Source organism: Gymnodraco acuticeps, unplaced genomic scaffold, assembly GCF_902827175.1.
Source record: "Gymnodraco acuticeps unplaced genomic scaffold, fGymAcu1.1, whole genome shotgun sequence".
Taxonomy (NCBI): domain Eukaryota; kingdom Metazoa; phylum Chordata; class Actinopteri; order Perciformes; family Bathydraconidae; genus Gymnodraco; species Gymnodraco acuticeps.
In genome coordinates, this window is record NW_022990023.1 from 97,668 (window position 1) to 109,895 (window position 12,228).

Below are 12,228 nucleotides of genomic sequence, written 5' to 3' on the forward strand. Positions count from 1 at the left end.
CTGTTTCTAATTGACCCCTTTTGATGAAACCGAGTGTGGAGTTCAGACCAATACAACACCGTCGCTCCCAGATGTGTCAAGTCATTTTAAAGCCGCACAAGAACAGAGCTGATATCACTGCGCAGATTGGTGGCAATTATGTCTTTGCCTCCCGAGGGAAATATGCTCAGATTAGCTTGCATAATTGGAGCCTGTTAAAGATAAAGGCAGTGTGGGGCTATTCAGTCATTTGTGTTTGTTTTCTTTACTCGGCTAAGGAGCAAAAGGCTGATTGCATTTACGGTTTTTAAATTTAGAACCACTTAAGTTAAACTCTTTTACTCAGACAGCAGTGAATTAACCAGTCTCAAATTCATAGTTTGACCTCTAGATAAATGCATGCAAATGAAACAGTAAACAAGAGTTCAGTATGAATATATTCTGTAGAGCTGAAAGGATGAATCTGCATTGATTTTGATTATCCATAATTCATGTTTTTAGTTACTTTAAAAGCAAAAAGTAGTAAGTAGCTTCCTAAATGCCAGATCTGTTTTACATGAATTTGTATTTATTATAATTTGAGCTTGGACCCTTGATTAATAAGAAGGAATTTAAACATGTCACCTACGCCTCTCGGAAGTTAAGATACAGTTTTCACTATTGTCTTAACATTCAATCGGAAAAAAACAACACATTAATGAAAATAAAATGTAGTTTTGCCATTAATACTGCAAACATTTATGGTTTTTTTCTTCGGTAAATATTCTTATGGTCTATATAAAACAGGAGGAGAAATGTGTAATTTCTCATCTCAAAGAGTCAATGTTATGTATGGCTCAGGTTTAAATCATTTGTATACATTACATTTGCATTTTGTGATGTGCTTCAGTGGCTCGAGGGCAAATACACGCTGTGCCGTGTGTGCCGGGATGGAAATACAAGGAAGTGTCAGTGCGGCTGCTCTGGATGCTGTCTTCTTCAAATGGCAGATTAGAGAGATCAAAGGGAAACAGTTGGAGAGGAGATAACTGTGGAGTTTTGCCTGGTGGCCATGCTGCAGCTGTCCCCACCCCTCCATCCCCCATCCCTCGGCTAAAGCTTCGTTCGGGGGCTGCAGTGACAGCTATGTATATAAATCTCATTTTGAGTTCAGTATGAGATGCAAGAGACTTAAATATCCTAGAACAAAGGACATATTTCTGAGCTTTACATCTTTCTATGTCTTTTGCAGAGAAATTATTGTTATAAAATGATATGTAGCCAAGCAGAAACTGGCCCTAAGTCATTGGATAAAACATGTATTCTACAGCACACCAGGATCATAATCGAGTTATAACAAATATGAAAAGCTCTGTTTCGGTTTAAAATTCCCCATGATGCACAATCATGAAGTTAATCTTCGCCTAAAGTATGACTTGTTGACTGGTTTTGGTAATGGTGTGTTCAACACAATTAAACCACAATTGGAGATGAGCTGCATCCAACTGCAGGTAACAAGTGATTGTCACATGGTTCGTTCAAGTGTTGTTGTTTTTTTTTTTTAAACAAATATTAATTTAGCCCTTAAACAAAAGATTCACAATTGCTTTGAAACAAATAAAAAAACGTAAAACAGAGTGAAAAGATACAAGTTTTACTATTTGGCATATGTAAAGGAACTGTTGTGTACAACAAATAAACATTACGAAACAATGAATAGGGTTAAGATAATTCAAGGCCACAGCATTTAATGTGACTTTAAAACACATTAATTCATTATGACATTGCAGAATAATGTATTCCAGTGCTTTTGGGCACATTGTCTCCTATAGTTTTTAGTTATCAGCCCCTTGCCCCCCCCACATATTTGTTGTTGCAGTGTTGGGAACAAATCAACGTATTCATATTATAAACAAGGAACCGGAAGTTGGTTATGGTTACAATAAATATATTATCATTGAGTGTGCCACAGGCTGGATGGAGTCTTGACATTTAACCTCGTATTCCCTTTAAAAGGTGGCGAAACAAAAGTCTACACTTTACTAAAATCCTATTTTTGCCTAAAACCCTACTGCGTTATTTCATTATAGCACCCTGTGATCCATACCACCCACACAAATGATTTACAATACATAATTTTACAGAAACAACACATAATTGCCTTTTATTGCAACCAATGATAGCTTTCTTATCAGCTGGAAATAAATGGCTTTAGCAAAGCATGAAGCCGTTTAACTTATTGTATTGGATTTCACCTGAAGTATACTTAATAAAGTACATTTTCTATATGACAAACAAAATGTATAGTGATTAGAGTAAAACCGGCTAATGCAGAAGAACAAATAAAACCGTTCAGTGCATGAGAGAGAATTACTCACTTTATTAGAAAGCAGTTACATTAGCAAGTGTTATATTATGACCCATCATTTCATCAATGAAGCATTCATCTGTTTCCAGTTGGGATCGAGAACGGTGGAGATAGCTAGTTCTTATTTTCGTCACATGCAATGAAAAGTTTTTCGAAATGTTTGGTGAGACAGAAGTCAGTTCAGAGATGGGTCCATTAATGTTCCTATTGGGGCTCAAACTCACTCTCCTGCAGCGTTAATGACTCATTATTCTAATCATAGGGTAATGAGTATGGCGCAGTATGATTTTAATAGCAATACTGATTGCAGATTATCATAGAGAACAAATTTAATTAGGCTACTGTACTTTGACTCAGCGCCTTGTGTCGGTGAGAGCATTTTAATCTATGTGTGCCACAGCAGTATCTGAAACAACTGACATCAGTGTGAGGCCAAGTTTGCACATTTAGTGAATAGAAAGTAAAGTATGTTGACAGTACTTCTGTTGATGATAATTAAAAAATGTAATCCATATGTAACAGAAAGAAATAAGAAATGAACTTTCTCATGTCACTATTTAAAGAAAACCCACATAAGTTAAATTTACTTTATCAAGGTTAATAAGACAAAGTGTTATATTTGGGTCAAAGGTTAACAAAGTAAATATTTGATTACAACCTCAGTTGAAGGCAAAACGGGTATGCCATATGAACCAACTATAATAAAAGGACTTTCTTTTGATACGAAATCATAATAAATGTGTAGTTTTATCTTTTAGATTAGATTATAATCAACTTTATTATTATCATCGCACTTACTGTAGTAAAATGAAATGCAGTTAATTCATCCAACCAGAAAGTGTAACGAGAAGATAAAGTGCATGAGGTTACAATATGTTTACAACACCTTTTCATGGTATACAAACATATTTCTTTCACTTGTCCATAGAGCATGTACGCTGTGTTTTCATAATCATTTCACATAGTATGCTGATTTACACAAACTAATTTTAATACATTATGCATTCAGTCTGAATGGATAAATTATGCTTCATTTCTAGTTTTGTGTGTGTTCAAACAAACGTGCCCTCCGTTAGTTAGCCACCCTGCTAACAGAGGCTGACGCCCGCAATCAGTCATTGTAGAGTGTTGACAGTGTACATTTTATTAGACTGGTAATGACTGTGGGAGACACACACACACACACACACACACACACACACACACACACACACACTTGTTTCTTTTACTTTGACTAGTGCCCATGTGCTGAACCCTAACCATTCTCTAATCTAATCCTAATCCTAAATACAAGGTTTAGCTTTAATGTTAACACTAGCAGGGACCTAAATGTTGTCTCACTCTGACAGTCCCTGCCATGCCACTGTCTTAACAAGTTATTGTCCCGCAATGTGATCATTCAACGCAACGCACAGATGTCATCTTATTTCTTATCCACCACGGTCACCTTGATTTGTTCACTTAACATTTGGCTGCAGCCGAGCAGCGTGGATGAGACGTTGATTTTTACTCTGAAACTGCTTCATTCAGTGTTTTTTATCAGTATTAATCACCTCATTTTTTTGTTTGGAGAGGTTGAAACATCTGCAGATAATTTGGCAAATGGTTAAAAACCTCTTGAATGAGGGGAAGGAATCCTAACCGGGAGAAGCTGACGGCAAAACGACAATATAACAACTCCCTTGATCAAACGCTACATTAGATCATGACGCCACCAATTGCCGTTTTGTGTATCAAGACTAGTTGCAGAAAATTATAAATTGTGCGTTTCATTTTGTATTGGTGTACATTCCTCCCTTTTAGAGCCGGATACGTTTTTCAAAAAGCCTGTATTTGAGCTGTTTTAAGAAAATATGTAATCATCATTTTGAAAGTGGCAAAATGTAGTTTTAAAACATCAGACGCTGTTAAAAGATGAAATTGCATGCAACAATTTTCTCCATTATCCTGTCAAACTTGTAGGTGTACATGTAGAAGCTTCGAATGACTCACTTCATGAATCAAAATGCGGGCACATTTTTTCCAAATGTGCTTTGGGAATGAGGCTACATGCCAAAATCAACTACATGAAGTCATTTTAATGGTTTGGACACATGCATGCCAACGATTTCTATTATTCTTTTGGATTTGCCAAGAGCTCGTGTAGCCTCAAGATATTCGGTAAGCGAGAATGTGACAGGATGATCTCAGAGATCTGTGGAGGACACGTGGACCTGTCTGGTTAGGACAATGCAGTTTGTTTTTTTATACATTTCAGATTACATCTCCGACAGTGTGGCTTGTAAAAAGAAAATAGTGATTATTTAGTTTCTCCAATTAGTAACATGTATAAAAAAAAAACACATAAAATCCTTAATAGACAAGTGGGTCCTGGAAAATATTTGAAATTACATTACAGAGCCCTTTTTTGGTTGATTGTCAGAAACATTTTGGGGTCAAAATTAGGACTAGAAAAATTGATTACACTTTGTACCTCCGATTTGAGTTTGGGACTCGAGGCTTACTTATTAATTAAATGAGTTTTTCACTGTTTAGTTGTGGTGGCATTACCTACAGAAACAATTAAAAATATTTAGCGGCATTGCTAACACGCAAACACCTGTAAACTGGCTGTTATGTGTATATGTATGTATGGCTATGTCAACAAACCCTTTAAATGTTCAGCCAGAAGACGTTTTCACCTCGCGTAATTTGCACAAATATTGACTGTCTTGACTGTCCACTTGCATCTTTCATTTGACTTTGTAGGCGATCACAGTGAGTACTTGCAATTGAATGCAAACACTGAACATACTTGCAGTGCTTCTCAAAGTGTGGTCCGCGGACCACTGGTGGTCCGTGAGCGCCCCCTAGTTATCCGTGAGTATATTGGTAAAATTTCACATTTTTAATTAATTAATTAATTTAAGTTTTCCGCACTCTCGCGGGAATATCTCCGCAATGGAGCGAGCTTAAGTTTCACTTTCGATTGCATGATATAACCCAGATAAACACCTTCATCACACATGTTGCCACTTGTTTGTACAATTTTCAGGCGATTTGTAAAAAACGATGTGTTTTTGGATATTTGTGGAGTTAGGTGGTCCGCGAGTGTTTTGTTATTGGTTAAGTGGTCCTTGGTATGAAAGAGTTTGAGAAACACTGATGTACACAATTCTTTGTGGTCTTTTGCTTTGCAGCATTGTGATAGATAAACGGCATAGAAACAGAAGGGAGGATGAACTGAACTCTCTGATTATCCCCATCCCTTCAAGGTGCATGACGGGGTGTGCACTCTATTGTGTCAATAGCCATCAGACTGTATAGATGCCAAGATTATGTTGTTGTCCTGTTGTTTGTTATTGATAGAGCAAAAATACAATCTTTCTTCAAGGTCCACTTTCCAGCACAAACCCTGCAATCTGACGTTGTAGTTGTTACTCCCCAATGTGGCTCCAGAAGAGGATATTTCTCCAACATTTGTCATGGAATTTGGTATTTACTTGAAACCATGACAATTCTTCAAGTGACCTTTTGTCTAGAACTACAATTTGTTTTCTGTGAATATGTATGGTCCCTGGAGGATGATTTTCTTTATCATATTTTTGGTGACCTTTTTATGTCTTGGTGATAGCCGTGTCCCGAGGCATTTAACTCTGTCACATTCTCGTGAACCCAATATCTTGGGGAAGCCTAGAGGGATTTCTTCAGATGTTATGCGTGCTTCAACTTTGACTAAAGGATTGATTTATTAGAAGTTGCGGTTCAAAGGACATGGTCACCATTGTGATGGAAACTTCTGAAGCAATGGAGACAGGACTCAGAGAGACACGAGGAGAGCAGGAACTTTCACTGATGGTTTATTTGGAGCTTCGGCCGGAGAATTCAGATTTATTTCTCTGTCCCCTCAGCAAAAAAATCGATTGGCAGAAGAGCGTTCATGTTCAAAGCCCCAACAGACTGGAATACTTTACCCGGTGCTATTAGATCTCTTGCATCATTGGGTATGTTTTATACATGCATTATCATCTCACTTTCAACTGGTCTGCACTTGTTATTGATGAAACTGGTATTGATGAAACAGATCTGCTCGACTGTCTCTCAAATTGTAATGATTGTAATGATTGTATGTATTACTTGAATTTACGTGGTTTGTCTTGTGTGTCATGTTTTGCTTTTTGTCTTTTTGTTTATGTGTGTCTGTAAGTTGTTGCTATTGTCGGGACCCCCTTGAAAACGAGATGGTGCATCTCAAGGAGTTTATCCCAATAAATACAATTTCTATATATTCACAAGACGTGCTGTGCCACGAGTTGACACAGCGGTTGCCAAACCAATTCTAAAGATCTCTACCCCAGACTTCTCTGAGAGAAGAATCCAGATTGTGCATAACAAGATAAAGCACTATAATGGCACATTTCCACTGCAGCGGGGTAGCCCAGTTGAAGCGTCCGAGGCCGTGGCGCATTTCGATTACAGTTTAGGACCTGGGGTAGCAACGCAGTGTAGGTGGGGCACATTTCGAGATGTTCCGTCGAGCTCCCGCTGGATTTTATCATCCCCAAGTTGAACGTCGTTACCTCCTCGGTCGGCCACGGTGTGCTTTTCTTTGACGTTGCCATTTTTGTAGCTCCTCCGTTTACAAAAATGCTGTGTATAAAAATGCTGCAAGCTTGCTTCTAGAATCTCAGTGCTTCTGAAAGTGTGGTCCGCGGACCACTGGTGGTCCGTGAGCGCCCCCTAGTGGTCCGTGAGTATATTGGTAAAATGTCACATTTGAAATAAATAAATAATTTAAATTTTCCGCACTCTCGCGGGAATATCTCCGCAATGGAACGAGCTTAAGTTTCACTTTCGATTGCATGATATAGCCCAAATAAGCACCTTCATCGCACATGTTGCCACTTGTTTGTACAATTTTCAGGCAATTTGTAAAAAACGATGTGTTTTTGGATATTTGTGGAGTTAAGTGGTCCTTGGTATGAAAAAGTTTGAGAAACACTGTTCTAAATATATATGCAACGCTAGGGATGATCTCGCGCGCGATCTTGTGACGATTCTCTCTGACCAATCAGCAGTCGAGAGTGTTGACGTCACTAGTTCAGCCCTAGCCCAGGCCCTGGCCTGGTAGAACCACGATTTTATGGGGCCGGGAAAAGAGGGAAAAAGTACCCGCTAGCCGGTGCTACTCTATATGGAAAGGCCACCAAAAACTGGCCTGGCCGCTTGAGGACGATTAAGGACGCTTAAACGGGGCTACCCGCTGCAGTGGAAATGCGCCATAACACCTCTATCAGCTGACGCCAACAGGCAGGAATAGGGAGACAAAAGCCTGTGTTCATAAGGTCATTACAAACTGATAAACTGGGTCAAAGTTATGGGCCCAGGAAAATATTTACCCAGCAACCATAACTCAATCTTTTTAACGCCAATTATGACACTTTCATACAAAGACTGGCTTTCACACAGAGGGGAAATAGTAGTAATACTAACTTTACACAATGATCTTTTCTGAAACACACAACAGTGGTAGTAGTGCTACCTAGCTTAGGCTAGTTAGCCCGACTGATTCGTCCATTCCTAACACTTTTTTTTCTCTGTGGTTTTGGAAAGGTTAAAGAACTCTCCAAACTTTTTTCATTGATGATTATCACTGTTTGTGCAGCCCCATGCGTCTGCTGATGCTAGCTTGTGTTCTTTAATGTTTTCATGATAAGCATCGTTCCAGATGCACCAGTAAGCAGAGATCCGGTGATTCTCAGCTCTCAAGACGCAAATGTACGATCCTTCAAACTCACTCCGCTAGGCAGACAGCCAGAGTGGAGCATCCATACAGAAAGCTGCTAATTACTAAGTTTGTGGTGCGGATAAAGCTGCAACAGACTTTAAATATCAATAAGTATGTGCAGCACATCTGCTGACTGCCGCTCAGCAGTTCTGATTGGATTCAGGCTTATCTCAATTCAAGCAGATGGTGGCAGTTTATTTTAAGTGTGCTTGATAAAGACGTGCAGAGCGTTATGGAAGGGCAGAGGGTCGGTAAAGGAAACAAAACACTGCTCTATCTGAGCTGCACTGATAGTGCTTTCATGCTCATTTCCCAGCAGATCAACATTATCTCCTAGTGTTTGTTTATCCTTCATGGTCGAAGAAGCAAACAATATATTCTGTGCATAAAATTTGAATTTGGTGTTTACTTGTTTTCAAAAGAAAGTCTTCTCGACGAAGTAAATGGAAGATCATAGTGAGAGAATCTTAAATCATGTGCTCCCAGAAACTAACCAAAATTTGCAGTTATTAAATCTAATTTAGTGCCAGTTAAAACATTAAACTAAATATGATGTCCTGTGGAAACGCTGTGGAACAATAATGTAGATATAAAGCCACAGCCTCCTTTTTAAATTATGCTTAATCACATTTGCTTTCTAATCTGGAGACACATACATTTGAACTCTCTATTGTTTTTTGTAATTCTCCTATATGTGGACATTAAAGGCTGCGGTAGCTTGTGTCCTTTGCAGAATAATGACAACATACCCCAGGATTTCTGTTTGACCTGAGGACATTAGTCCTGTATTTCACCTTGAACAAATTCAATAGAAGTTTTTGGACCCTGGGGTGAAAATGGGCCCTCAGTGCTCCTGTTAAAAGTAGGACAGATTACCGCGGGGAGCCTGATCTGGGTTGGATGTTGCCCCGCAGGTAGAAATTCTCAAGAAGCCGCCAGCTGCGGCTGTGTGAATTTAAATAGACAGTGACTGCCAGCAGGATAATTTGCCCGTTGGCCACTGTTCGTGCCCTAAATGTACTTTGTCAGTATAAAGATGATTTATTTAAAGACCACACAGTGCAAGACGGGGGCTGCATTCTAAGCCATCATGGAAATTAGGCCTTCACTTCCACCGTTTTGTTTCCGGAGGAGGGAGCTAAGCGGTGCTGTCAATGGCGTTTTTAATGGATGCTAATTCATCCTCCAGAAATCATCATAAATGCCCATCTTTCGGCCTATTGTGTAAGCACTGAATAGCATCATCATTACTGCAGAAGAGCAGTGCACGAACCACTTCTGTTTTATGAGTCAGAGAAGCTGTTTGCTTCATGCTTTTATGAAGTGGAAAACATACCATTCAATTTTCATCCTTGGACAATGTGTTTTGCAGGCTGAACAGCAAATCTCTGTCAGAGAAGGGACAACCCTTTTTACCATTTCTGGTCCACGTTCCTCAGTGCTTAATCCTGCCTTTGATTAAACCGTTTGTTATGACTGAGTGCCATTCTGCAAATAGAAAGATTACTGTTAGTTAAAGATAGAGCGAGTGGGATTTTCTGATCTGCACCTACAGAATACACTGTGCAGCAGTGGCTTAAATGTACTATGATTGTAATAATACTGTATAATATTACGAGTGATAACACCTTTCACATGTCAAAAATACTCATGATGTCTTATTATGAGGTGTTTACAAGGGTGTGTTGTAAAATGTAATGTCTTGTAATAACAGGCTCTTTAGCCAGTGCTTATGTCAACTAGTTAAACACAGATTGTTAAAATGACACTATTGACCCTGATTCAGATTTATTATGTGTTACGGCCCTCATCTCAACACCAGAAATTAAATAAACACATTACCAGATTTGTGGTTTCCAAAAAGGTTCCTTAACCTGGACCACTGAAGCATTTCATGACCTTGAAGCCTTGTCAAAAACAAATCAAAATCCTACTATAATGGAGACTTTATATATATATTTTATTTACAAGTTAGTTTTATGAATGAATGTTGTGCTTCATCTTAACCTAAATAATAAGGAAAATAACCCAAATGTATTGTCACAAAGCTTAAGCCAGAATCTGAAAATAAAACCAATACAAGAAATCTTGAATTGATTCAAACTTGAAGGATTAAAGAGACCATAAAGTCGCAAACCTGAGGTCGATATGGATCAAAGCTCTAATATGTTACCTACAATAATAATGATAAAACAATCTGCAATTTCCACCTGCATGCTTGACATCATAGGAATCCATTATACACCACAATGTCTTTATTCTATGTCCCTGAATCTGCGTTCAATCCTAAAGCAGTCGGATGTGCATATTTCATTGGACGTATTTTAATGATGATATTATATCATTATGCTTTCCTACATTATATTCAGTGACATGAAACAGTTGTTAATGTCACAAACATCATCAGGAACTCATCAGGGGATGTTGGCAGGCGTCAGGAAAGAGAGTGTGCATCCACTCCGCCATGTTGTTTCTGACTGAAGACAGAGAGCCTGGCTCAGACAGATGATCTCTGGAAATGCATTCACCATGAAAGGAACCGAAGCTGCCTTTCCTCTGATGCTTTTGCTCTGATTCGCCGCATTGAAAGCCTCTCATCCCCCCTTTTTTTCCGCCCTTCATAAAGAGATGCCATTTCCTTCCCTCTGCCATTGCTGTGATGTTGAGTCACCCAGAGACTAATCCTGGAAATAATAGAGATTAAGCTTTTCCCCCAGTTTTTTTTTAAGGTGCTATAATTTCTCCAGCTCATACGCTTTTATCCCTTCTCAATAAGGGAAGGTTGTCTGCTGTGACCTACACTCCCAGCTTCCATGAAGAAGCTATCTTTCTCCATAGGAAAAGAAAGTGAATGGAGATTAGAGCAAGCAGAAACCGGCTCCTTTTTCAAATGTGGAAATGACTTTTGTAGAAAGAAAGAAAAGACAAATCTAAAGTGACACCATCCTCGCTCAATTAAACGTTTCCTAAATCCCTGTAAAGAGCAAAATGTATTGGATTAAAAAGTGTTTTTCTGCTCCCGCAGTTGTTCGGCAAACTAACCTGCAGTAAAAAAAAACGCCAACGAGTTTATGAGCTAACCAATGAAAAAGGTTACAGTAAATGTCAAGTTAAACCTAGACAACACACTTATGTCAAATTTAAGCTTAAAATTAAGCTCTTTTTAAAACAATGTGTTTTACTCTTGAATTCTTTCTAAAAACCTCAATCCACCAAAACAAAGTTAATGGGGAAACACAAATACACAGAACAGAAGGGAAGATGCGTCCTCTTGTGGTCTTGTTGATGTTATTTTCTGTCTTTAATGGTGACTTAATCCCTCTACTCAACCTTTTTATTTTAAGGCACTGTAATTGAGTTCATGAAGTTCTAAAGTGATGAATGACTATTTATAAAAACTAATCATGGCCGTGCTGGTTAACACATTCCCAGCATGATTGGAGGAAACCAAAATAACCCCCGCTTTAGTCCATCTTGTCAAAGTCACAGGATGAAGCTTTTCTGTGGCACTCTGGATGTAAACAAAATGGGAAACATGAAAAAGGAAAATCTGGAGCAACTGATGTACAAATTCTCACAGATGAAAGCGGTTTCTAGTCTTTTTTGGCGCAAAACGCAGTTAATTAAACGTCCCGCCTTGCTGTGTTTTGTGAATACATGCGTGGGAGATTAATGAGATCAATTTCAGATTTGTGTAGGAGAGGGAATCAATGTCCCCAAAAGTCATACTGACAGGCAGATTAAGCACATCGGCCCAGCAGAGGGGGAAAAAACAGTCTCTCATTCGCCTGCGTTATTCCCCTCTATCTCTCTTTCACTCTCTGATTTCTCACCACTCTGTCATTCGCTCTGGATTCACTGTAACGCCATTCAATACACATTACTGGCATCAGTGGAACATGAACGGTCCTGGCGGAGCATTTAAATGAAATTGGAATTCATCACAAACAAAATGAAATCAGTAAACACATGTAACCTCTGGGTGTTTTTGTGCATTTGTATTCTCCTCAGAGATCTGCACTGCACATCGCACATGCAGGATCAGATCAACACTAATAATCAGCTTCAATCATTTCAAATTCTAATCCAAAGAGTACACAGTATGCTTGCATCATGCCTGTAAACCCCTGAATTA

The 12,228-nt window shown here is 38.8% G+C and overlaps 1 protein-coding gene across 3 annotated transcripts in view; it reads left to right on the forward strand.

Moving 5' to 3' along the window:
• LOC117544818 (zinc finger protein 385C-like) overlaps positions 1–12,228 on the forward strand; it is a 70,764-nt gene that overhangs the window by 44,067 nt on the left and 14,469 nt on the right. The window lies entirely within an intron of this gene.